Source organism: Lissotriton helveticus, chromosome 1_2 (genome assembly GCF_964261635.1).
Source record: "Lissotriton helveticus chromosome 1_2, aLisHel1.1, whole genome shotgun sequence".
In the NCBI taxonomy this organism is placed as follows: Eukaryota; Metazoa; Chordata; class Amphibia; order Caudata; family Salamandridae; genus Lissotriton; species Lissotriton helveticus.
The window spans coordinates 109,067,730-109,093,593 of NC_136058.1; positions in this window are offsets into that span (position 1 = coordinate 109,067,730).

Consider the following 25,864-nt stretch of genomic DNA (forward strand, 5'->3'; position numbering starts at 1 on the left):
AACATTTGCCTATGAGTTTTCTCCCACCCAATCAGTTTTTGTTGCAAACAGGAAGGAGATGTCTGGGAATACTTACTGTTACTGTATTGGAAATGAAGCCACCTTTTCTGGTACAGCACTGACTCATTCATGAGACTGAGGGACCGGTTGGCCAAATAATCTTAGGCAAATTCATCTATCCATTCAATTCTGGGTATTGAAAGGGATGTGCTCAGGTGGGAATTCCAGTTAACCAGTAACAACTAGCTTCTTCTGGATTCTGCTGTGCCACATGTGGGTTGGATCATCATCTTCTCATCACTTTTTCCCCACAGTCCTTTAGTCATGGGGAGTGTCCACATCCTGGATGCAGTCAGCCTGCCCCTAGCTAAAAAAGGAAACACTCCTCTGGGTGTGCCTATGAAGGACCACCTCTTCCCGGAAGACTCCAGTTTAGTCATTCTCCTTTGACAGGCAGTCAACCTGTGCCCCCTGACACTGTTTGGGGGGACCCTGCTTACCTTATGGGTCATTTTTGCACTTATGCTATTTGTGTGGATTGCTTTCCTGTCATTTGATGACTCGCAGGTTGCCTGCAGGCATTGTGGCCTGGTTTATACTAGCAGTGAGTGCACCCATGCCTCTCTGCTGGGCTTCTTTGCTGCTCTCTGGCGCTCCTCCCTGAGTCTGGCTTTCTCTTCTCTAGCTCTCTGCTTGAGGCTGGGATGGTGGTTGCTTTTCCGGTTGCTGCTATCATCATTCTCTCAAAGGATGTGTAGCCCCCCACTAGAATAGCGGGACTGGTGTGGGCATTACTGTCTATGTGCTTCAGGCTGGACTAGTGTCTACATTTACAGTGCAGAAGTAGAGTCCCCTTCTCTTAAAGATTCCCGAGTGTCCCCAACTTGCCTTTCTGGGGTACAGGCTGAGCAGAGGTTTATCACTATGCTCTCCACTGGGGTCGGCTTTGTGTGGTCTCGCTTTGTGTTCCTTTCTTATCTCTTCATTAGCTATGCTGCATTGCTGAGGGTGGCAGGGCTTGTGTGGTGTTGTTTTGATATTTAGCCTATGCTTTCCTCGCTGGCAGCCCAACCCTTTTGTTTGGCTTGAGGTTTGTTAGTGGCTTAACTCAGATGCCCTCTTCTTTCTTGGCTTGATTTGGGCTTGCTTCCCATGTGCAGCTCCACAGCCTTTTGCTTCCTTTGCTTCTATGGTGCTTTTTACAAACAACACCCCTTCTCTGTGTGGGGATCAGTCCTTCTTGTTTGTCCTTTCTGAACTCCCCACTCTTTTTTACTGGGTGATGTGTTGCATCCGGCTTTGCCTTGTGCTTTTTGTTGTGGGCTTGACTGTCTCAGGAGCAGAGCGCTTGTGTCCTAGAAGCTCACTCCAGGGCACATGATAACCTCCAAATGATGGTGAGTTTAAATGTATGCCAGAGGCAAAATGAGTGAGATTGAAGAGGTTAAACAAAGACACCAACTCAAAGCAATAGACACCAGTAAGCTTCCCACAGCAAACTACAAGAGGCAATTGGGTTCAACAGAACTGGCATTTTCTTCATCACAGTTCAGTAAACGTACAGGCCCGCTAGTCAATCCAAGATGAGCCGTCCGTAGCTCCATTCAGGATAAACGATGGTGCAATTTGTGGAACTCAAATCAATTTAATATAAATAATACATTAATTTATTTATAAAGTTTAATATAGCGCAAACTTGACCTTAGAGGGTATCAGAGTGCTTTACACCTGGTTAGGCAAGAAGAGACAGGTAGAACAATCAACAAACATATATGCTGACAGTGCACAGTGCAATAGTTCTAGAACTTAATTGTTCTCACGGTGTATCAAGCATTCGCTCATCAAAAATGACTCATGACTTGTTAAATAGCGCAGCTTTGTATAAAACGTTTGGAAATGAGACATGTGCCAAAGCCAACAGAAACAGAAGTTCAGTCAGGGGTCTCAGACGTCCCCCAGTGACTGTAGAACAGGGAATTTAATCCTGAGACTGAACTGCTCCTGCATCAAAGGCGCGGAACCAGTGCTAGCAACCTGTTCAGCATGACCTGCGCCTACATCAAAGACTTGCTCCCAGTACTAGCACCATGCTGTTCATGATGAATCACTCCTCCATCAAAGGCATGCTACCGGTACTAGCACCATGCTCTTCAGGATGAACCGCACCCACATCAAAGGCCTGCTACCAGTACTAGCACCCTGCTCTTCAGGATGAACCGCTCCTGCATCAAAGGCATGCTACCAGTACTAGCACCCTGCTCTTCAGGATGAACCGCACCCACATCAAAGGCATGCTACCAGTACTAGCACCCTGCTCTTCAGGATGAACCGCTCCTGCATCAAAGGCATGCTTTCAGTAACAGCACCCTACTGTTCATGATGACCACTACTGCATCAAAGGCATGCTACCGGTACTAGCACCCTACTGTTCATGATGACCACTACTGCATCAAAGGCATGCTACCGGTACTAGCACCCTACTGTTCAGGATGAACTGCTCCTGCATCAAAGGCATGCTACCAGTACTAGCACCCTGCTGTTCATGATGACTCACTCCTCCATCAAAGGCATGCTACCAGTACTAGCACTCTGCTGTTCAGGATAAACTGCTCCTTCATCAAGGGCATGCTACCAGTACTAGCACCCTGCTGTTAATGAAGAACCGCTCCTGCATCAAAGGCATGCTACCGGTAAGAGCACCCTGCTCTTCAGGATGAACCGCTCCTGCATCAAAGGCATGCTACCAGTACCAGCACCCTTCTGTTCAGGATGGACCGCTCCTGCATCAAAGGAATGCTACCAGTACTAGCATCCTACTGTTCATGATGAACTGCTCCTGCATTAAAGGCATGCTTTCAGTAACAGCACCCTTCTGTTCAGGATGGACCGCTCCTGCATCAAAGGAATGCTACCAGTACTAGCACCCTACTGTTCATGATGAACCGCTCCTGCATCAAAGGCATGCTACTGGTACTAGCACCCTGCTTTTAATGAAGAGTCGCGCCCACATCAAAGGCATGCTACCGGTACTAGCACCCTGCTTTTAATGAAGAGTCGCGCCCACATCAAAGACATGCTACCGGTTCTAGCACCCTGCTGTTAATGATGAACCGCTCCTGCATCAAAGGCATGCTACCGGTACTAGCACCTGCTGTTCAGGATGAACTGCTCCTGCATCAAAGGCATGCTACCGGTACTAGCACCCTGCTGTTCATAATGAATCACTACTCCATCAAAGGCATGCTACCAGTACTAGCACCCTGCTGTTCATAATGAATCACTACTCCATCAAAGGCATGCTACCAGTACTAGCACTCTGCTGTTCAGGATAAACCTCACCTTCATCAAGGGCATGCTACCAGTATTAGCACCCTGCTGTTAATGAAGAACCGCTCTTGCATCAAAGGCATGCTACCAGTACTAGCACCCTGCTGTTCATGATGACCCGCTCCTGCATCAAAGGCATGCTTTCAGTAACAGCACCCTTCTGTTTAGGATGAACCGCTCCTGCATCAAAGGCATACTACCGGTACTAGTACCCTGCTGTTCAGGATGGACCGCTCCTGCATCAAAGCAATGCTACCAGTACTAGCATCCTACTGTTCATGATGAACTGCTCCTGCATCAAAGGCATGCTACCAGTACTAGCACCCTACTGTTCATGATGAACCGCTCCTGCATCAAAGGCATGCTACCGGTACTAGCACCCTACTGTTCATGATGAACCGCTCCTGCATCAAAGGCATGCTACCAGTACTAGCACCCTACTGTTCATGATGAACCGCTCCTGCATCAAAGGCATGCTACCGGTACTAGCACCCTACTGTTCATGATGAACCGCTCCTGCATCAAAGGCATGCTACCAGTACCAGCACCCTTCTGTTCAGGATGGACCGCTCCTGCATCAAAGGAATGCTACTAGTACTAGCACCCTACTGTTCATGATAAACCGCTCCAGCATCAAAGGTCTGCTACCAGTACTAGCACCCTGCTTTTAATGAAGAGCCGCGCCCACATCAAAGACATGCTACCGGTACTAGCATCCTACTGTTCATGATAAACCGCTCCAGCATCAAAGGTCTGCTACCAGTACTAGCACCCTGCTTTTAATGAAGAGCCGCGCCCACATCAAAGACATGCTACCGGTACTAGCACCCTGCTGTTCATGATGAAACGCTCCTGCATCAAAGGCATGCTACCGGTACTAGCACCCTACTGTTCATGATGAACCGCTCCTGCATCAAAGGCATGCTACCGGTACTAGCATCCTACTGTTCATGATAAACCGCTCCAGCATCAAAGGTCTGCTACCAGTACTAGCACCCTGCTTTTAATGAAGAGCCGCGCCCACATCAAAGACATGCTACCGGTACTAGCACCCTACTGTTCATGATGACCACTACTGCATCAAAGGCATGCTACCAGTACTAGCACCCTGCTGTTCGGGATGAATCGCTCCTGCATCAGAGACATGCTACCAGTACTAGCACCCTGCTGTTCATGATGAACTGCTCCTGCATCAAAGGCATGCTACCAGTACTAGCACCCTGCTTTTCAGGATGAACTGCTCCTGCATCAAAGGCATGCTACCAGTACTAGCACCCTGCTGTTCAGGATGAAATGCTCCTGCATCAAAGGCATACTACCGGTACTAGCACCCTGCCGTTCATGTTGAACCGCTCCTGCATCAAAGGTATGCTACCAGTACTAGCACCATACTTTTCCAGCTGAATTGCTCCTGCATCAAAGGCATCCTACCAGTACTAGCACCCTGCTGTTCATGATGAATCACTCCTGCATGAAAGGCATCCTACCAGTACTAGCACCCTGCTGTTCATGATGAACCGCTCCTGCATCAAATGCATGCTGTCAGTAACAGCACCCTTCTGTTTAGGATTAACCTCTCCTCCATCAAAGGCATGCTACCAGTACTAGCACCACGCAGTTACAAGTGATTTAGATGAATTTAATTACTTTTATCAACCACTTTCTCTTTTTAGGTGTATGTTTGGGTGATTATGCCAAATCAGACGCCCAAATTCACTGTGTCTGTTGGGATTCAGGATGCACCTCGTTGATGAGGGAGGAGAAGGGTGAAACTTGTTTGGGGAGAAACTAAGAGGGAGTGAAGCTATACGCAAATTGGGAAACTTCATTTCTGCAGAATTTGTGCAGGTTTGTGCTAAGTTTTCCCACCAAATTCTGCAGAAATATGTTTTTTTTCCAGAAGGAAGATCTCCCACTCACAAAGGTGACACAGGGCGAATAGGCTGTTTTTTATCCCATGATGGGTGTGCCTTTCTGTGACAGGAAAGATGACAAGGAGCGAAAGGTATGTAGGAGAACAGAAAGGAAGAGGCAATGGCGTAGGAAACACTACATTTCTGGGGAGGACATGGGCAGCCTTGGTGAGAGCCGAGCCAGAAGTCTGGCCTGACTATAAAAGCCAAAGCACAAGCTGAACCATCAACAAATGTAAACCAGGCAAGAAATGCCATAAAAATGTGATAAAGGCTTTCAGCTGAAAATATTTATATATTTTTCCCAATTTCTCTATGTCTCAATTAAATACATACAATTCTATCACTGCTATAAGTGACATTTATTGATGGTAACATTTAAAACATTTTTTTAACATGAAACATTCAGGATTACCTCCATATCCTAATGACATTGCTATGAGTTGCCCAAAATGTTTTAGTTCGTCTTGTTCTCTACTTAGGTAGCCTATATGGTCATTGGATGTGAAGCAAGATTATTGTATATTAACCATATGTAAGTGAGGTTTTTGTATAGCATAGACCCTCTCCTGAATTACTTCAACGAGCAGTCAAACGGATTGGTTAAGGAAAAAGATACATGATAAATTTATGTGCCACGGATCAATGGTTTGTTCATGTGGGAAGCTTTGATTTGAGTACACAATTCCTTGTTGCACCCGGCTTTCTTCTATTTAACACCAAATACCAGTGCTTTGTTTTCAGTTATTCGTTTATTTTGTATGGAGTTCAAAAAATACACTTATCACACCTTGAAATAAACTGGAGCTATGCCCACATTATACATCATACACAGACATAAGACTTAAAGTTGTGCTTTTCTGTTTGCACTGTTTCCCCAGACACTGAAGATCAAACACAGTAACAGAACATGCCTATCCAAAATCATGCTGTAGGAGTAAACTCTATGGGGACTCTCAAATCTCTAGTTTTTTGCCAGTGATTTGATTACAGTTGTTGGAACCCTGCAGTGTCTGGTTGGCTGAAGAGATACTTCCAGCCAGGCAGAACTACGCTCCTGTCAAGGACAGGTGATTACACTCGCTGTGTAACCCGTGCTCACCCTTGGGTGGCTTGGCACTGAGCAGTCAGGCTCACTGCAGAGGCAATGTGTAAAGCAAAGGCACAGAAGTCACTCACAATAAATACCCTGAGCATCACAAAAGAGACTTCACATAGCCTATATATAAAAACTTTTATATTCAACACTCGGATTGTTATGTTTTTACTAGTATGCACACTGTGGACAATTCCTAATATAACCCCCCCCCAATTGATTGAGCGAGAGCACCCTTATGCAGTGCACAATATCAAAATAATGTACATACACAAAAAAATAGAACACCTTTTAGCAGCACCGTGGGCTCAAGCCACCTGGGGGAAACCCAGTGTCAAAAGGTTTTGTGCTTTTGGCACCAATCAATGTATAAGATAGCACTGCCGGCCAGCATAGTGAATCACAGGTGGTCTGCAGACACTCACTTCCACTCACGCACACACTCACTCCGCGGTGCAACAGGTATCAGCCAGTCCATCCCGCACATTCTTGCACTCACACACACACTCAGCACCCTAATTCTGTGCCACTTGTACCCAGCAGGTAAATGATTCACCCTCTGCAGATTTTGTGGCCTCCCTCCAAACTCAAGTTCACCCCTATTGTCCTATACCACCGGGTGGAAAATAACCAACCTCACCTGCCGGACACTGGATTGCACGCTGCCGAAGTCACACTTAGTCTGGGTCCTCAGGAAGCAGGTGGGAATTTGTATAAGTTTTAGTTAGGTGGTAGACTTAAACAAGGATAGGTTAGCAGCCGCTCTGGCAGTTCCCCACAGGTCTCAAAACACAAAGGAGCCACACTGCCTCCTGACCCGCTTCCGAACTGTCTCAGAAGAATTTCTTCAACCTAGTCAATCTCTCTCGCTACTACCTTGCGCCAAGATGTCTTCGGTGGGAGCCAGGTTTGGAGAGGGCAGTTGGTCCAACTCGATGAGGGTCAACAAGGGAACAACCGATGAATGGGGAATAACACAAGGAAGTCTCTTGTTAGGATGAGCCAGGCAATCTGACACACCGACTTGTGCACCTAGGGATGAGTCGCACCAGGCCCTGATTTCAGATATGATGAGTTGCAAATTCAGCACCTCCCTGATAAGTAGGTACAATGACCGGTGCACGTCGAGTTCCAGGCCATTCCAGTCGCACACACAGCAAAGAGTTGCAATTCTGTACCTCTCTGGAAATGAGGCACAATGTCCGGTGCACAATGATACAGGTTGTACCAAACTGTCTGGTCACACACAAACAGGTTCTAGTTCAGCAGAACCACATGAGGTAGAATGAGGTGCTACTCCAGGTAAACCCCCACCTACAAAGGGTCGCACCTTGTGAATTGAACACCACATGCAATGAGCATGCAGTCGGCGTGTCACATATTGGGGGTCTCTGCTTCCTCCATTGACAGATTATGAACCAATCAATGGAGTTATCAACAAGACTGCTAAAAGTATGGCCGGGGCCCTGGATGAGTTTTGCATTTTGCCTCCAGAGGGTACTGAAAAGTAAGTAGATTTTAGCTCATCTGAATATCTAGTTGTCTACCTTTTCAGTTGTGCCCTTAGCTTTGTGAAAGATGATTGGGAAGACGTTCTCAAATTATTCTCATACATCAATATACACTAAGTGGAAGGCCTGATGTACATTATTGCCCAGGGTACATGTAAAAGATGTTCAAGAGTTTTGGAGCTATTCATGAGATGATCAAGCACTGGTAGGATCTAAAAGCTAGATTGACAGATCATCAACCAGGAGAGGGGATTTGAGTTGTGAAACATTTGAAGTCATGAGCCGTAGGTGGAAAATAAAGTGGACCTCATACAGAGTTGGTAACCGTTAGTAATTTAAACTACCCCATTTAAAACTCCTTTGGAACCACCCAGGATTTTGAATATCACATGCGTAAACAACCACCACTACAGCAATACTGATGTATTACTTCCTGGCACAGGTAAAAAGAATATGAAGGTGAGTCTCACTCCAACCACTGTACAGAAGATTTCTTATTGGAGAAAGTGACCCTTATCTCCAATAATGTGACAGGAGAGCAGTAGAGGGATTGCTGGAAGTTGATTTATGTCCTGCTATTCTTCCACTGAGGACTGATCATTTGTTGCACCCATGACATGGACTTAGGAGACAGAATTCTTCTAGAGATAAATATCCATTAACTGCCAAAATAAGTACAGAACAGTGCGAAGGGTGAAATAGTCAAGATGCTGGGACTTGGGATGATTGAACTCTCAAGTTGACCTTGATCCATTGCATTGGACTGTCCACTGGTTCTTAATGTTTGTATTACAGAACTAAAATGTTATGTGGCTTTTCATTAACTCAACACTATCACCAAGTCACATGCCTTCTGTATAAGTTTTGTTGATTTGCTTAATGGCAAGTTAGGGATTTTACAAGTACTTTAATTTTAACATCTGGGTTCTGCCAGATTGTAAAGGCAAAAGGTCCCTATGAGAAGGCACACATTTCGGAAAGAGATAATGGGCTGGGTCACAGTATGTATGTTTAAGTGCAGTGACACCAACCTGGATGATATTGCTGTTTTCAGTACCATCTTGTAGGTGTTTCATGCGCTCCAGGGACTACACCAATCATATTCTCATTGATTATTTCTCTTGTACATACTACCTATACATAAATTATAGATTAGCATATTTCTTTGTAGTCCAGGACACACAATTCTGTATTATTCACTACTACATATATAATGGCAAACAGTTGTGTGCAAATGAGACATATACCAACAAGTCACCTAAGTAAAAATATACATACAAAATTTGGATTAAAAAGATTTGTAAAAACAATACAATACAAAAACAGTTGTCGACGCGGCGTTTCGGTGGATTAAGCCTGGTTGACACCACCTTCTTCAGGACATACTTTTAGATTAAAAACAATATTATTCACTCTAAAAATAAAAAACATACATGTATAAATAGTCAATGAAGTAGGATTTTTTATTCACTACAAACAGGCGCTGGGTTTTTCAAAACAATTTCCCCTATTATTCATATCTCTAATAACATATATTATTTGGCACTCAGGAAAATATAAATAAAATACTATGGGGCTTATCACTAATATTAAAAACTTTCCTCTCAGGAATGCCATCCCAGTATTGCACATTCATTATCATACACTCCCCAATGTCTTTCTAGGCAGTTACTCACTTTCAATTTATCTTAAATATCTATATAGAGATTCAACACATGGAGGACTTCTCTTCCTTAGAATTCAATCAATATGCAGTTGGGGGTTTCCTCTTATGTCACTGACAATCTGCAATATTATATGTTTAATTAATTAAACTTTTTACTAAATGCCTTATGCTGTTGCGATTGCTTGGTAATAATTATTAATTTTATATGCTCACCATTAAGTACAGGATAATAGGGCTTATTCCTTGAATCAAAAGGCTGTATCTGGCGGTAATTTTATCAATGACTTCTGGTTCAGGCATAAGTCTCCTTCATTTCTTCACCCTTCTGCCTTTTTAATTTCTAGAACCACCTTGTATATTTTATTCTCAGCCTCAAAATCTGTTAGGTATCATAGAATACCTTTATAAAAAAATGGGGTTATGGCGACTATTCAAAAACCACATATAGTGCATAAGCATTATTTTCCTTCACTTAGAGGCCTATTAGGATGGCGGATGGACAAGAGACCGCACGCTATCCTCGCAGTGTTGGGACCAGCCGCCAGACATGCGGCGGTCCCACACCGCAAGTTAGAATGAGACCACCACCCTGGTAGTTGCATTCCGCATTTTAACATTGCGGTGGATGGTGCTTACAGCAGCACCGGCTGCGGTGTCAAAATTGTACGCCTGGCATTTCCGTGCACTACGTGGCAGGCACCACATGGTGCCTGCCACTTGGTGCGGGGAACTGCCGCGGGGTACCATGGGTGGCCCTCAAGTGCACCCCACCCCCGCGGTGTTGGGACCGGTCGCCAGACATACGGCGGTCCCCCACTCCAAATTAGATGCGACCACCACCCTGGTGGTCGCATTCCGCATGTTAACATTGCGGCTGGTGTTGCTTATAGCTGCACCCGCCACAATGCCAAAATCACAGGCTTGGCATTTCCGTGCACCACGTGGCAGGCACCATGAGGTGCCTGCCACTTGCTGCAGGGAACTGCAGGGGGGTACCATGGGTGGCCCCCAACTGCACCCCATCACACTCCATCCCCCTGGGGGCCCACAACGGGCCCCCAAAGCCATTACCCACCAGCCTTTCCATGGCGGCTTTGCCGCCATGGAAATGCGCTGTCTGCAAGCCACATTGTAATATGCAGGCACCGCCACCATGTTACTGGCCCAGCACCGCCCGGCGGACAATCGGAACGATTACCGTCCTGCGGAAAAGCAGTGGACGGACTTTGCGTCCGCCGCGATACCCCAGCCATCATAATATGGTGGGGGTATTTCACTTTACGATGGTGTAACGGTCGTCACCACTGATCGGTATGCCATCATAATGAGCCCCTTAATTTCAAGGAAATTCCAAACACATCAAAAACTCAGTTTTTACGTACCATTATATATTGTCATGTTATTTCTTGTGATTAAGATGATAATCCCCATGATTCTCAGGACTCAAATGAATGAAAAAATCCCTGAATGGGTTTAAAAAATGACTCATCACAGTTAATTAAATGCGTCCAATCGTGTAGAGAGTCCCCCGCTTGATAACGTTTTACAGTCGGACTAGATGAGTATATATAGGCTAGATACGACTCATCATTTCGATAATCCTCCCCATGATTCTCAGGGCTAAAATAAATGTAAAAATCCCTAAACGGGTTTCAAAGGATAATAATCTCAAGAAAGAGCCCTTCTAACATGATAATAGGAAAATAATGGCGTTAGGGACTCAAAATAACACCCCAAAGGAAAGAATGCTATTTTTTTTAATAATTCAAAATAGAAATTGATGTTAAAATATATAGAAAGTAAGTTTTTATTATTTATTATTTAATTTTAAAATATTTTGAAAACCCATATTGAATAAAAAAAAAATGTAATAATGCATTTCATTACAGATAATCAAATTGATTTAAATTCTATGCACCACTTTTAATAATTCTCAACGAACATTTACTTTGTTCTTTAGTTGGGAATTTATTTTTTAGTTTAAAATTCAGAAAAATAATTTAGATTTAATTTAATATATTTTAATGAATTAAAGTTTGAAAAGAAAATTAATTTAATACTGCTTTAGCATTTTTTTTAAATTTTGTTCTGCCTTTAAAATAAGCATATCAAATTAACTTACATTAATATTGAACAAAACATATCTGTAATATTTATTTTTGAGTTAAATATCTTTTGTTAATTTTTTTCTATATGAGACAGAAGTACATTCATAGTTAGACAGTGTGCTGAAAGTCAGTACAGGCATATGATGTCATCTGTCTATATCACGTGGTGTACTGCTCACTATAAGTGTCTTTTTCTTGAAGAACTCTGTGGGATAGTGGTAGCATTCTTGCATAGAGCTGTGAGCTTAAATGGTACTCGGAACGCACACACACACACACGCACACACACACACAAGCCCACACACACACACACACACACAGACACACACATACATACACAAATAAGCATAAAAAAGAACACAGAGAAACAGGCCTTCTCCTCTCTGCACCCATGATCTGTAAAACATCCAAGTATCCATCAGCACCAGCCCAAAAATACAATTAGGAAAGAGCTTATGACACACCTCTTTAAAGACTAGACTATCACAGAACAATAATAGTTCACCTATGCTCTCAGAGCACACTTACCCCTTCAATCATGTGTCGAATGTATCTTTGCTTGTGAACCTATACAGTGTTCATCTGCTTCTTGGATAGGTCTGTGCTGTAAGTATACCAAATACATACAACACACTACCTCCACCATGTCACTCATTCAGTCCCCTGGCCGCAAAGTATGTGTGTCTTTGTGTGCCAAAGATCTGACATTTCCGAGGTTCTCTTTCAATAGGTTGTGCCTATGTCTTCGTTGCAGCGTCCTGTTACTGGGTATTATTAGGTGAGGAACCTTGAAGTAATGCCAGGTAGTAGTGGCCACATGTCCGACACATGTATTTCCTATTGTGTGAGGCACAGCAGTATCCAGTATTGGGCAATTTCTACGCTTACGCCGAAATTGCTCCAATAAAGATCACTATTTTATTGAATCGGAAGAACTTAAACAGAGACTTCTGAGCAGAGGCTACCCCAAACAATTGGTTAAGCGAGCAAGGAAAAGAGCCTGGTTTTACCCTCGTGAGGAGTTACTGGTTCCTAAGACTGGTAAAGACCAAACCGAACAGAGAATTGTGTGTGTCACAACTTTCAATACCAAAAGCAACAAAATAAAACGCATCATTAACAACTACTGGGAACTGATATCAGATGATATCCAACAAACTGACCCGCCACTACATGCTTTCAAAAAAGCAAGGAGTGTCAAAGATCATGTGGTCCGCTCTTTCCTCAGGACACCTGAGGACCCTACCATCAATACCATGTGGAACTTACCCCCAATTTTGGGCCACTTCAGGTGTGGTAGCTGCAAAGCATGTGACAGTACGATACAGACCAAAGAATTCACATATCGTCATCACAGAATTCCGATCAAAACTCACACCAACTGCAACACTGTAAACATTATCTACGCCATCCTTTGTCCATGCAGTTTGATATACATTGGTCAGACACAGCAAAAAGCTAAAACAAGGATACTTCAACATATGAGCAGAATCCGTTGCCAAGTCCAAGGCGCACCCATGGTTGATCACTTCTCCAAAGCAGGTCACTCACCAGAAAGTTTAAAATGGGTAATTATTGAGAGAGCCTTACTTGGACCTCGGGGTGGGAGCATCTCCAACATCCTCAATACTCGGGAACTGAAATGGATGTTCACTTTTGACTCAATTGAATCTGGGCTTAATGAACAGGATAGCTCTTTCTCGCAACTAGCTACTCTGTCCTGAATAATGTCCCATTCTAATCATGAGTGGCCTTTACCCGCATGTGTGAGGTACGCCATCACTGTCTTTTCCTGAATGATGTCCTACTCTAATCAGTAGTGGCCTTTACCCGCATGTGTGAGGTACGCCATCACTGTCTTTTCCTGAATGATGTCCTACTCTAATCATTAGTGGCCTTTACCCGCTTATGTGAGGTACGCCATCACTGTCATAGGTGTCAAGCGATCACAACATTGAATTTGACATAAAGGTTCTTTGGTATGATGTTCCATCAAGTTTATGTGCTAAACAGCTATGCTGGCCCTCTCGTGTGAGAGTTAGGCCATCACTGACTCTTTATGTATGATTATAATGATGTCGTATTAACTCATCTTTCGACACTGAAGTAATGCTCATACTGATATAATTGTCCCGCCCAAAAACGTGTTGCACATTATTCCTATTAAGTTATGAATTATTTTCTATTTAATTAATTGCGCACACGAACGCTTGCTGTTTCCAACAATGTGACCATTATTACTCATGCTTCGCTATGCCCGGGGGGAGCAACACCAGCATCAACTCAGTATGTCTATTATGTCTATTGTTGACACGTTACTAAGCAACCTCAGTCAGTCCGCTAACTATGTCAGACGTAGGTGCGGAGTATCACGTGACCTGGTTGCCATATTGATATTAGCATACCCGGAAACCGGCCCCGCCACTGAGACGGCAAGCCGCGATCTGAGAGTGATTCATTCCGCGATCGGTAAGCAGGTCTTGGCTGTGTGAGGCGGCCCTGCTCTTTCTCCTTCTCCAATTAATGCAGTAGTGGTTGGGTTACTAATTCTAGCGTACCACGCACCTTCCTCTCTTTAGACTATACAACCGGAGTATTCCCGCCTGACCGCCACGGACCACGATTCCAGCCGGACGTGTCCGCATTACGGCAATTGGGTGAGTCCCGATTCCGTTTGTAATGATGTACACAGTGTGACTACGCCAGTTTCCCTATGTTTCCCTAACAGTCGCCTCCGCCTTTTATTTGCCAGATTTTACTATCGATGGTGGATGTGACCCCAACCTTAACCTGAAATATTCCAACAATTATTGGTGCAAACTACGGTGAGTTCTTCACCATTGCTACTAAATACCACCTTTTGTTAATTAAACAGTGCACCCTCTAAAACCTTGACACACTTATTCTACAGATCTATTCGTGACATTGACCTCCGATATGGTCGGGTCCTGGTAATACCACGTTTGTGGTAAGTTTCAATTGCTACTATGTGATGTATTTAGCCGCATATGACTCCGTGGCCTAGACTTTGTTCTGGCATATCGCTGACTATGCTGTATTCCTTAGCAGTCTTCATTATTTCTTTATACCGTCCACCCTGTTAGATCTGGCCTGTCTTCAAGTGCTCCTGACTAGATGTTATTAAATAAGTCTGACGCCTCAGCGCTACTTAAATTAATTGCATTCTTCGTGTAAACACTGTCCCATTAATTTGTATGGGATGCTATTTATTGACTCCAATTTAACCCATATTGGGGTGATGTGCTATAACGTCTGAAACATATACAGGGATAGTGCTTCCCGTATTTACAATACATATTTATATATTAAATAGGTTGTGTGTCCCCTCCAGTCCTGATGAAGACCCCACCGCAAGATAACGACTTATATCTGCACGTTTGAGGGTCGAAACGTCGACATCTGTCTATTCTTTATCGTCAACTCCACACCCCATTGTTTTCATTTACTGTACTGCTTGGAGTATGATTTGTTTCAAAATATTCCAATGAACTTGTTGGTCTCATTTTGTGTACATAGTCTGTAACTTTGTCAAATGATCGACAATTGCTGATTTTACTGTCACTTAAGAATCTTCACTCTCTTCCTCACCATTTCCCCACACCACTACACCACCCCTCCCGCTTCTCTGTCTGGGGCACCTTGTAAACTACTGATTTATCTTTATGTATATAATATTGCATATCCAATACGCATTTCACATTGTGAATTAAACAATGTGGACTAAATTTATGTTTTCTTGATTATTTCCATTAGTGTGGTTAAATGTTCCTATGCTACTGGGACCCTCTCTGTTTACTTACTTGATAACCCAGGTCCCCGTAACTTTAACTGGGTCAACCCCCCTACCAATATCTTACTTCGAGCAGAAAATGCTCTGCGAGGTTTCATTTCATGTTCAATTCATTTGATCTCAGCACATCATGGCCGAACTTCTTTCCTACTCTGAAGAGTATATAGACAAATTATTAGAAGATCCAAATAACGTGTTCATCTCCTCCGATATTCCCACCATCGATTTCTCACTGAAGGATAAGATTTCCCGTCTTGAGCGGTTGGAGAAAAAGCTGATCCGTACTCGGTGGCACGGCCACCTCCTTACTAGGTACCTCAAAGAAAACATCATCCCAATTGGACTGCAAATAAAGATTGAGCCAGCCATCTTTGTGGAGGTACCCAAGTTCAGGGAGGGTTTCAGCCACGTCGCGAATAACTGCAGCCGTCACTGGATGGTCCTCGGCGTTGAAACTGCTGCTGAACAAATTCAACTAATCACTGCTGAAATCAATACCTTAAAAGCAGAAATCACAGCTGATGCTAATTTCGAAAGCGCTAAGGAAACTCTTACCAACTTACACACCACACTCCAGGACTTCGACTTAACAACTCAGAATCATAAACTAGAGAAACTGGCACGAGACATTAGACTGTATGATAAGAAGAAAACCTATCCGTATCTTCAAGAGGACCATTTCAAACAAGACAATCAAGGCAGATTCCTTAACCGAGGCCGGGGAACCTCTAGAGGCAGACGTAATTATTATACTTTTTCCGACTCTTCCTACAGCTCGGAGGGCGAGCAAGACCAACCTGGTCCAAGCTACCAACAGAACTATCCGGATCCTGGGTACCACCAGCAATATCAGTATAACCCTTTTTTAGGGCAACGCCAGGGCACATGGCGCCCACCCCAAAGCAGAAGCAACTTCTGGCCACGCGGCCAACAACGTGGATCTCAGCAGAACACAAACACCTGGAATGGGGGTCGTGGCCAGCCACAAAAACAAGTACATTTCCAGTCGGAACCACAACACGGGGAACGTGTTACCCGCAACAAAACCTACAGATGGTAATTGGCTCCAAAACTTCAGAGTCAGGAATCTATCCCCGTTTAAGACTTCTGGGAGGAGCTCCCCCTGGCACAGACAGTCCGGTTGTGAATATATCGAAACACACTTTGAACGATGACGAAAATAAAATATTGGGGAAGGGATTATCATATGTCCCCACCAGTCATCCAGACTCTTTTATCATTCGTACTGAACTGTTTCAATTTTTTCGCAAAATAAGGTTAAAATATTTTTTCCGCAACTCTTCACCAAGCACACAATCATCTGTGACCGGACTGAGACCTCCATCTACTTTTGTCCCATTCAACAGTGCCATGTCACACAAGATTTTGGCTTATGAATCGGTTGTGTTAAGAGATGTACTACAACTTCTGGGAACGAAATGTTACACCAGATTTAACACCAGTAAAAATGAGAAATTGGCCTTACAATCACTGTCCCAGAATTCGGAACTTGTCATCAAACCGGCCGATAAGGGTGGTGCCATTGTGGTACAGGATGTCACCTCGTATGAATCAGAAATCCTCCGCCAACTAAATGACGGAACCAGTTACCATTTACTAAGATCAGATCCATCGCAAGCAATTGCACGGGAAATTCTAGAAATAACACAAGCTGGTCTTGATCAAGGGTTCCTATCGGAATTGGAGTTTAAGTTTCTGAACAAACCACATCCAAGGTTGGCCACTATCTACACTATACCTAAGATACACAAATCAATGGTCGACCCCCCGGGCCGGCCCATTGTCTCCGGGTGCGGCTCTATCCTCGAGCCCCTGGGCAAATACATTGATTTTTTTCTAAAGCCACTTGCAGAGGCCACTCCGGCATATGTGCGTGACACCATGCACACTATAAACATCGTGGAACAACTAACCTTTGATACCAATCAACAACGTCTAGCTACTTGCGACGTTGTGTCACTGTATACGTGCATTCCGCAACAAGAAGCACTAATGGTTATAACACGTTGCCTGCACCAGCGACAAGCCCCGGTTCAAGTACCGACGGAGTTCATTGTGGCTTTGCTCCGCATAGCCATGACCAAGAACTTTTTTATTTTCAAGGATAAATTCTATATGCAAACATCGGGAGTTGCCATGGGGGCTCCCTTTGCTCCGGATGTAGCCATTCTATACATGGCAGCCTTCGAGCAAGACACTGTGCTCAACCCGATCAATCCATTCAGAGACCATCTTGGTCTCTGGATGAGATATATAGATGACATTTTACTGATATGGAACGGCAACTTGGAAGAACTGATGCTGTTTTTTGGCTGGTTGAACGCCCAATCCCAGTTTCTAAAATTCACGATCCAATCAGATAACCATCAAATCAATTTCTTGGACCTTACCATTTACGAGAACGCAGGGCACCTACTGACCAGATTATACCGAAAACCTGCTGAAAGGAATTCACTGCTGCACTATGACAGCCACCACCCTCGAGCCTTGCGGGATAATCTGCCCTTTGGGCAATTTCTACGCTTACGCCGAAATTGCTCCAATAAAGATCACTATTTTATTGAATCGGAAGAACTTAAACAGAGACTTCTGAGCAGAGGCTACCCCAAACAATTGGTTAAGCGAGCAAGGAAAAGAGCCTGGTTTTACCCTCGTGAGGAGTTACTGGTTCCTAAGACTGGTAAAGACCAAACCGAACAGAGAATTGTGTGTGTCACAACTTTCAATACCAAAAGCAACAAAATAAAACGCATCATTAACAACTACTGGGAACTGATATCAGATGATATCCAACAAACTGACCCGCCACTACATGCTTTCAAAAAAGCAAGGAGTGTCAAAGATCATGTGGTCCGCTCTTTCCTCAGGACACCTGAGGACCCTACCATCAATACCATGTGGAACTTACCCCCAATTTTGGGCCACTTCAGGTGTGGTAGCTGCAAAGCATGTGACAGTACGATACAGACCAAAGAATTCACATATCGTCATCACAGAATTCCGATCAAAACTCACACCAAATGCAACACTGTAAACATTATCTACGCCATCCTTTGTCCATGCAGTTTGATATACATTGGTCAGACACAGCAAAAAGCTAAAACAAGGATACTTCAACATATGAGCAGAATCCGTTGCCAAGTCCAAGGCGCACCCATGGTTGATCACTTCTCCAAAGCAGGTCACTCACCAGAAAGTTTAAAATGGGTAATCATTGAGAGAGCCTTACTTGGACCTCGGGGTGGGAGCATCTCCAACATCCTCAATACTCGGGAACTGAAATGGATGTTCACTTTTGACTCAATTGAATCTGGGCTTAATGAACAGGATAGCTCTTTCTCGCAACTAGCTACTCTGTCCTGAATAATGTCCCATTCTAATCATGAGTGGCCTTTACCCGCATGTGTGAGGTACGCCATCACTGTCTTTTCCTGAATGATGTCCTACTCTAATCAGTAGTGGCCTTTACCCGCATGTGTGAGGTACGCCATCACTGTCTTTTCCTGAATGATGTCCTACTCTAATCATTAGTGGCCTTTACCCGCTTATGTGAGGTACGCCATCACTGTAATAGGTGTCAAGCGATCACAACATTGAATTTGACATAAAGGTTCTTTGGTATGATGTTCCATCAAGTTTATGTGCTAAACAGCTATGCTGGCCCTCTCGTGTGAGAGTTAGGCCATCACTGACTCTTTATGTATGATTATAATGATGTCGTATTAACTCATCTTTCGACACTGAAGTAATGCTCATACTGATATAATTGTCCCGCCCAAAAACGTGTTGCACATTATTCCTATTAAGTTATGAATTATTTTCTATTTAATTAATTGCGCACACGAACGCTTGCTGTTTCCAACAATGTGACCATTATTACTCATGCTTCGCTATGTCCGGGGGGAGCAACACCAGCATCAACTCAGTATGTCTATTATGTCTATTGTTGACACGTTACTAAGCAACCTCAGTCAGTCCGCTAACTATGTCAGACGTAGGTGCGGAGTATCACGTGACCTGGTTGCCATAGTGATATTAGCATACCCCGAAACCGGCCCCGCCACTGAGACGGCAAGCCGCGATCTGAGAGTGATTCATTCCGCGATCGGTAAGCAGGTCTTGGCTGTGTGAGGCGGCCCTGCTCTTTCTCCTTCTCCAATTAATGCAGTAGTGGTTGGGTTACTAATTCTAGCGTACCACGCACCTTCCTCTCTTTAGACTATACAACCGGAGTATTCCCGCCTGACCGCCACGGACCACGATTCCAGCCGGACGTGTCCGCATTACGGCAATTGGGTGAGTCCCGATTCCGTTTGTAATGATGTACACAGTGTGACTACGCCAGTTTCCCTATATTTCCCTAACAGTCGCCTCCGCCTTTTATTTGCCAGATTTTACTATCGATGGTGGATGTGACCCCAACCTTAACCTGAAATATTCCAACAATTATTGGTGCAAACTACGGTGAGTTCTTCACCATTGCTACTAAATACCACCTTTTGTTAATTAAACAGTGCACCCTCTAAAACCTTGACACACTTATTCTACAGATCTATTCGTGACATTGACCTCCGATATGGTCGGGTCCTGGTAATACCACGTTTGTGCTAAGTTTCAATTTCTACTATGTGATGTATTTAGCCGCATATGACTCCGTGGCCTAGACTTTGTTCTGGCATATCGCTGACTATGCTGTATTCCTTAGCAGTCTTCATTATTTCTTTATACCGTCCACCCTGTTAGATCTGGCCTGTCTTCAAGTGCTCCTGACTAGATGTTATTAAATAAGTCTGACGCCTCAGCGCTACTTAAATTAATTGCATTCTTCGTGTAAACACTGTCCCATTAATTTGTATGGGATGCTATTTATTGACTCCAATTTAACCCATATTGGGGTGATGTGCTATAACGTCTGAAACATATACAGGGATAGTGCTTCCCGTATTTACAATACATATTTATATATTAAATAGGTTGTGTGTCCCCTCCAGTCCTGATGAAGACCCCACCGCAAGATAACGACTTATATCTGCACGTTTGAGGGTCGAAACGTCGACATCTGTCTATTCTTTATCGTCAACTCCACACCCCATTGTTTTCATTTACTGTACTGCTTGGAGTATGATTTGTTTCAAAATATTCCAATGAACTTGTTGGTCTCATTTTGTGTACATAGTCTGTAACTTTGTCAAATGATCGACAATTGCTGATTTTACTGTCACTTAAGAATCTTCACTCTCTTCCTCACCATTTCCCCACACCACTACACCACCCCTCCCGCTTCTCTGTCTGGGGCACCTTGTAAACTACTGATTTATCTTTATGTATATAATATTGCATATCCAATACGCATTTCACATTGTGAATTAAACAATGTGGACTAAATTTATGTTTTCTTGATTATTTCCATTAGTGTGGTTAAATGTTCCTATGCTACTGGGACCCTCTCTGTTTACTTACTTGATAACCCAGGTCCCCGTAACTTTAACTGGGTCAACCCCCCTACCAATATCTTACAGCAGTATCACAGCATACTTCTTTGATGTGTGTTTACTTCATTCATTATGATCTGCACATGACTTGCATCAGTGTGTATGTAGGTTCTACCTCAAGCATGAAGCTTATTTGTCTAGAATATGTGAATATCATAATCAAAAGACCCTGCATTAGACTTTCAAGTGCATATAAGCTAATTAAACGATTTCTTTTATGGCATGTATAATCATGTAAAATCAAAAGGGTTGTACCCGTGTCTTGCATTATATTTAGTTTGATACGTGTCAAGTACGTGGCAAGAGGAGGTTAGACAGCTTTCAAGATCAAAGCAAATGCTTAGCTTGAACAAGATGGTACGGGAGATAGAAAACATGCTCAATACTGAGATTCATGAAGTTCTGAAAATTCTGATTGTTGCTATGGGAAATTGGTGTTAGTCAAGTAGAGGCCTATTTAGAACCTAAGGCATTGTCTGTCTGCATTTCAGGTCAATGAAGGTGATAGTCTCTGCTCTCCAGAAGTGGGCTGCCCTCCATATTATGAGATCCCCACCAGACTGGTGGAAGCTCATTGCCATCTGGGTCTCCTCCAATTAGATAGTTGCTGGTTTATTGGGCATCTGCTGAGGTTTGGCATATGAATTGCTTCTGAAGAACCCTAAATAAGCTCCTTTAGCTCTTAAACAGTTTAGTTATGTATGATTCCATGTTATAATCCAAATCATCAGTGCACTACTACTATATTCCCCATGATCCTTGCTGTGACTCTGCTCTGCATGCTGGAATTGTAAGTGGGTTAGTTCGCAGATCCACTTGAAAGCAGGGCAAATGGCAACTCACTGATGATAATACTTATAGTAACAAATAATACTACTACTACTAATAAACAACAGAAACTAATAATAATAGAACGAATATTGATAATAAAAACAATGACAATAATACTATGTTTTTAAGAATTTTAAACATACTTAATTGTTTTGGAAAACAAAAAAACCAATAAACAACAAAAGTGATATTACAGGTGTTGTGAGCTGGTGGATTAAGTTTGATGCAATTTATAGATACAAATTGGAAGCTGTATCAAGGAAGACATGCCAGACACTATTTATCTCCTCTGCTGGTCATTCAGATTGTCATATAATTCTCTTCATTCAGATTTGTGGTTTTGCAATTTGATGATCAATTCAGATCACTTTGGACCATAAACATGGGGCTGATTCTGATGTCGGTGGGATCCTACTGACAACCCATCGCTGGTTGTCCCACCGACAGAGAGCCCTTGAGTCTGACTTCCACATTATGACGCAGGCGGTCGGACCGAAACCATTGGGGGGAAGACTGCTGCCTCCGACAGGATCCACGAGCCCGCTGAGGTGGCAGCGGAATCATATCCTTTGAATCGTGGCAGTGCCGAGACAGGCCCCACCCTCGGGATTACAATGTCCCTTTCCGACTGTCAGAAAGGGACTTTGGAGGTCCCAAACAGGGCCCGTCCCTCATGGGCCACTGCAAAGTGGCCCTAAGTGCACATGTAGTGCCCTCACACATAATCATGCACCATGTGCCATGCACCACATGGTGCATGGCACACAGTGCATGGATGTGCACAAAGCGCTCTTTAACACTGCAGCTTGTGCTGTGGCCCCTTTCCTGGACCGCAGCACAAGCAGCCGTGTTAAAGAGCACTTTCCAACTGCCAGCACAGCGGAACTACCCACATTTGGCAGTCAGACCGCCTTTCGGGTGGTCTCCTGACTTCCGTGATAGCTGGCGGCAGTCCGACCGCCTGCCACCAAAATAAGATCCCTGAACAGCGCTATCCATTCGTATAGGTCTTTTCACCCCAATTCATATATGGAATCCTTTTCTTGCAAACAGTGTATTGCAATGCATAATTTTGCAAGCAAGTGGCCTTATGTTATGGCACAGCAACACATATGTTTTTTCATTGGGCTTGATTGTAATCCCAGAACAAAGTTTGAAAGACCTATTTTTATCGGAATGCCTTTGGCGTTTTGCAGGTATACCACCGCCTTATGCCAGAAACTCTTCAACACTCTACATATCCATTCCATATGACATAGATCAGCCGCATCTATACCATACCCTGAGCACTGCCTCTTGTGTGTAGGGCATTTTTAGTAGATGACGAGAGCAAGGTATGTCCTATGCACAAATTTAAAAAGTCAAAAGCTGAAATTGACATTATTTGTATCCTTTTTATGTATGTCAATGTCCTATCTAAGCCTGAATCAGTAATTTGCTCCTGACAATCTCTCTTCCATATATGTTTAAACAGCAAGACCTGGGTGAGTCCATCTCAAAGCAATGCTTTGCACAGTTTGGATATCGGGTCCCCGTGCCTCCCCAGCGTTAGTGACAAGAATTCCTTCTTTCCTTTCCTTAAGATGTTCCCAATTAGGCAAGGAACTGGTATTTATATTCTATCTTGACATAACTTCTTTACAATAGACTACGTTCCCTAGTCTGTGCTTCACTTAACCCTTCAGGAAGATATTGCAACTGAAATGCCAGGTAGTAACACTCTACTCATGTACACCTAATCTACCCCATTTAAAGGGTAATTTCAGTGTACTCAATTTAAGCAAAGGGCACATGCCCACCCAGATCAAGAAATATTATAAGCTATTCCATTACCAAAATTATTTTTAGGGAAACTGAGAATACTCACGGAAACCAGTGCTTTATTTGTAAAAATATAGGTGCCAGGGCCCCAAGGATTCCACTGCAGCCGGCACAACCCACTACTGCCTAATGGCATTGCCAGTATTACCTACTAACCATCACACTTAAACAAGTGTGACATTTTGGAAAATTGCAAATCACCCCAAGGTGTATGGATGGCATGGTCATGTGAGTTTTTTAATACACTGAGATGCTTGTATTATGCAAAAAAAGTCTCCGATGTGGTGTACTCTCATAAAAAGTTACCATGATTAAAAATAAGTGTTAGTTTTGCGCACCGGCAAACACCAGCACAAATTAAACACTGATTGAAACACATAAAAGCACGGGGGGCAACACTTCCATCTTTATCAATGTCCCTTTGTCTATCATGGAAATGGGTAACCTTGATCAAAATGCTATTGAGTCACATATGCCTGATATTGATTTACATATGTTTAATTGCATGTAAGTATCACAGTCACATGACAGTCACATACCAAAATATGTCTGTCTGCTACGGGAGTCCTACATTATGGAGAGCATCAGCATTCATACCAGTCAGATGTCCCAAATGGATTTGAAACAATTAGTTCTGAATTCAGAAACAGCTTCACCCTCGTTAAGGATTTCTAGCATGTGTGGAACTGACTGTGTTTGATTTCTAAGACATACCAACATGTCATGCACATATGATCAAACTGTGTGCAATACATCACTTCATGTGGAGCCTCAGTATGCTGGGCAGAGGCTTAATTATCAGGGCATACGGGAGTGGAGGCAGAAGGGAGAAGTAGCGGCTCGCACAGTTAAGAGTGGTTGGGCAGCAGAGTGGAGGGTGGTGGAAGTCGACAGACGACGGGATAAGTAATATTAAATAAATAAATAAAACCACTTACTTTGCACTTTGCATTTATTTCATATTACTTATCCCTCAGTCTGTTGACTTCCACCACCCCCACCCCACCCCGCCCTGCCCTGCCCCTGCACAGAGCCCCACCCCATCTCCCCACTCTCTTCCCTGTGCAATCGATATACATGGTTGCTGAGCCAGGACCCTGTTGCCCCAGGTAAAAGAAACCTTTAGAGACTGTTTTGTGATCATCTTTTACAATCAACGGATGTCTGAACTGGTTGCAGAGAAGTACTTTCAGGAATTTGTTCTTGACATGGAGACATACTCTATTTATTGTTTCAAGAGCTATCTTTAAGGATCATAAACTTGGATTTTTATGCAAACCTTGTTATTCAACTTGAATGAGAAGGACCGGATCACTTAAAAGAATTTCATATATATTGTCTCTTCATACACGTACTGTATTACAACAGCACTGGTGGTTGGGGAAGTGATTGCTTGTAATTAAACTTTATATTTCTAATGTGTGGTTGCCACATTGCAGTTCATTACCATGTACCGTGAATGATGAATGTATTTTCAAATCAGGGAACATGTTCTAATAAGACAGAAGGTAGTTATTTATAGTGAGAGAATCACAATAATTGCAAATACACAATATCAGTTTTAGAGATAATATTTGCGTTTTTAGCTTTACAAAAACTCAGAGCTCCACCAAAAGTTAGAGAATTGGAAACACAGAGATATTCTGAATGTGTGGTAGACAATCTTAGATTCTTCTGCAAGTGTGATACAACATTAAAGATCTCTTGTTATTTCTTAGATATCAGTGCGTATCCAATTGAAGGCAGTGTCCAGGTGAATACCAAACCAGAATGCAATTTCCAGGTTCTCTGTTTTCTCTCTTATTCTATTTCCCCACCTGGGTCTGTGGCTAACCAACTTATTTTGTATATCGTTGGCTGAGGATTCAGAGAGGTGTGGAAATATTGGTCAATCCCCTGTGATCTAGACCACACGGTTAGTGCTTTCTGACATACACTCACTTCCAAAGTCTTACCTTTTGACAGGGCTCCCAAAATAACATCAACTAATTCTTAGACAAAGCTTCATCTAAGGCCAATGTTTGGTCCCAGGTCAGTCGGTGTAAGCAAGATTAACAATAGTGAGGTATCTGGGCATTCACAGAGTGATACAATCTTTACAGATAGGTTTTGAAATTAGTATTAATTGCCTGTTATGTTAATTGCAATGTGTGCTCCTGATCCACGATACGTAGAATGGATTACCTCAATGCTTCTTTCGTCAGTAAGTATTCTTGCACTTTTCCCAATCGGTCACCTTCTCTATGGAGTTTTGAACTACAGGATAC